The sequence below is a fragment of the Echinops telfairi genome, unplaced genomic scaffold (assembly GCF_000313985.2).
Source record: "Echinops telfairi isolate 266 unplaced genomic scaffold, ASM31398v2 ScPeMD7_7424;HRSCAF=8462, whole genome shotgun sequence".
NCBI lineage: Eukaryota > Metazoa > Chordata > Mammalia > Afrosoricida > Tenrecidae > Echinops > Echinops telfairi.
This window is the reverse complement of record NW_022111324.1, coordinates 50891956-50894990: the sequence shown is the minus strand read 5'-3', so window position 1 is coordinate 50894990 and position 3035 is coordinate 50891956. Positions and strand designations below refer to the sequence as shown.

Here is a 3035-nt window from a genome sequence, read left to right as displayed (position 1 = left end):
CGGCACCCACGGGACTCACCGCGCGTGTCCAGGGGGTTGCGGCGCACAGCGCCCACCCGCGACGGCCAGGGTGCCGCGGGCTGAGCGCCGTGCCCTGCGCCCTGCCCGGGTCCCCGCCCGGCTTGGGGCTGCTTCCCCACCTCCGGAAAGGTGAGCTGCTCCCCCAGAAGCAGCAACCTGAGCTGGAGGAGGAGGAGGAGGAGGTAAAAGGGGAGGGGAAGGGAGCGGGTGGAGGGAGGTGGGGAAGAAGGGGCGGGGGAGGAGGAGGAGGGGCAGGAGGAGGAGGGGGAGGAGGAGGAGGAGAAGGGGGAGGGGAGAAGCCCGGCCCCCCGCCAGAGTTTTCACGTACCAGCTGGCTCCTCCCCCATCCCTCCCGCCTTGCCCACGGCCGCTGCCAATCCCCAGGGCTCTCGGTGCCCGGGTGCCCACCCCTTTCTCCCACTCTGGGAACCAGGGGCCGAGCGCCTCTTCCTGCTTCCTTCCCAGGCCTGGCCACCGCTGGCCCTCAGGCTGTCCGGGGCCGGGTCACCCCTGGCGTGGGGCCAGGGGACCAGGGATGATTTGCTGAGAATGCTGGTCTCCGAATACAGCCCTCTGCCTTCCCAGGCTGAGCGCGGCGGGCACCCTAACCATGAATCTGTCAACAATCAGTCCCATTTGTCGTTTCCCTCTTTAGAGTCCTGGGACTCCGCTGCCCTGTCCACTAGGCTTGTCACTTACCTTTAAGAGCAGAATCCCCACCCCTGTTGACCGCATGGCCCCAGGGTCAGAATGACACCCTCTCTACCGGCCTCCGTCCAGTTTCCTATCCTGAAGGCTGTTCGTTTGTCCTTTGGAATGTAGCCCACAGGCCAATGAAGAGCCGTCCTACAAGTCCTAGAAGCCGGGCAGAGAGCGGCTGCCCGTCGTGCTGCCCTTCTGATCTGGGGCTTTTCCTGCTGACAGGTTGCAGCAGCTCTGCTTTCAGCAGGTCTTTGGCCCAGAGCCTCTGCTCACCCTGTGTCTCTGTGTCGTATTTTGGTCATTCTCACAATATTTCAAGCTTTTTCATCTTGCTATGGCACACTTCACAGACCGCGTTATAAGAATGACTTTTATCTGCCCCAAGAATCCAAAACAAACAAACCATGTGGCTGACTGTATTCCCATACCCCCGGTGGTTGGGGTCCAACCCGCTGTATCTCCGAGGTCAGCCTGTAGCTGTTGCTAGTCCAGCTCTTGCTTCACAGATAAGGGGAAACTGAGGATCAGAAGGGAGATGGCACAGGCCCAACTCCCACCAGGAGTTAGTGTCAATCAATGGCCATCCCACCCACATCCTGGGATCCAAGACAAACTGGAGTAACGTAGAGGACCACAGCGGCTATCTGGGCTCCAGCCAACCTGCTGCCTCCTGGAGGCTGGGAGTGGGGGAGGTGGTGCTGGAGCACCTGATCCGGGTCTGTGTTCCCTGCAGTCTGGGGCCTGGTAGGGAGGGATCTCAAGAAGGATGTGGCCACTCCTCTCCATACTGCCAAGCAGATGTGCCCTCCCCTCCTTAGGGCTGAAGCTTTGATCGTGGGTCTTTCCCATGGAGAATGGGTGGTTGAGAAGGAAGACTGATGGCGGCCCTCCAGCCCTGCACCCTGGGTGGGATCAAGCCTGCAGCACAAGCTGCCCACGGGAGCTAGCAAATGAGAACCAAATGCACGGCATGGAGCCAGTGCTCCCTCGTGGCAGCCCCGTGTGTAGAGTACAATGGGCTCCAGGGCGGTTTCCATGGCTGTGCCCTTTTGGAAGCAGGTCTCCAGGCCTCGCTTCCAGGGCACCTCGGGGTGGATTCAAACCAACAACCCTCTGAACCCTCTGGTTATTTAGCTGAACACCCATTTAGGCTACCCAGGGACGCCTACTGGTTCTGAAGGTGGGGAAAAAGAAGGAAGATGGGGGGGGGGGGGCTCTGCATAAGAGTAGCGTGTGGATAGTCACTCTGCTACCTCTGTGCTCTCTGGCAGGGTTTGAAGACATCGTGGGCATAAGGCTCCAGGCTCTATAACTGGTGTGTGATGGAAAACTAGCGAAAGGGGGGCCATGTGGCCTCAGGGGAGGAGCAGGGAGTGAAGGGGAGAGGTTGATGATGATGATGGAACTGAATTCACTGGCGTATTCCGGAGAAGGGAGCCAAGGGCAGAGTTTCAGGGCGCCAGTGCAATGAGGCCAACAACAAACATTGTCTGAGCCGCTCTTACATGTCAGAGAACAGCTAGGGCTGTGGACACACAAGGGGAATGAAGCCCAGTCCCTTCCCTCCAGATGACAGACCCCTGGTGGTGCAATGGTTAAGTTCTGTGAACCAAAAGATTGGGGGTTTGAACCTGCCCAGTAGCTACGTGGGAGAACACCCTGACAATCTGCTCCCATAAAAATTAACCAAACCCGCTGTCATGGGTGGATCCTGACTCATAGTGACCCCATAGGACAGAGTAGAACTGCTCCCTAGGGTTTCTGAGGCTTTAAATCTTGATATAAGGAAACAGCCTTATCTTTCTCCCCTTGGAGAAGCCGGTGGGTTTGAATACCAATGTATATAGCCCACTACATCACTGGGGCTCCGTCCAGTAAAAATTCCAGAACTCCAGACTTACTAGCATGGAGGTGGTTCTGACTCATAGTGATCCTATATACGGTCTCTAAGACTGTACATCTTCATGGGAGCAAACAACCTCATCTTTCTCCCATGAAGTGGCTGGTGGGTTTGAGCCTCCAACCTTATGGTTAGTCATTTAGTACAGAAGGGTTCCTTCCAATACAGAGTATCCTGCCCCCCCCCCAAATAAAGCAAGTTCAATGCCATTGAGTTGATTCTGACTCATAATATTCAGAATAGTACCTGATGGGTTTGAACTGCTGATCTTGCGGTTAGTGGAGTATACATAGGGTTTAATCCACTAATTGCAACATCAGCAGTTACCCTACTTGTACCCCCCTACACCACCAACTCTCCCTCCAGTAAAGATTGCAAAGACTTACTGCCACCAAGTTGAATGCCTGTGCCA

At 56.4% G+C, this 3035-nt stretch overlaps 1 protein-coding gene across 1 annotated transcript in view; it reads right to left on the bottom strand.

Annotated features, from left to right (window-relative positions):
- Positions 1-211, bottom strand: part of CDK18 (cyclin dependent kinase 18) — a 28951-nt gene extending 28740 nt beyond the window's left edge. Inside the window, exon 1 of the mRNA XM_004699832.4 lies at positions 20-211. The gene's annotated coding sequence lies outside the window, so the exon portion shown is untranslated. The remainder of the gene's footprint in view (positions 1-19) is intronic.
- Positions 212-3035: the final 2824 nt, after the last annotated feature.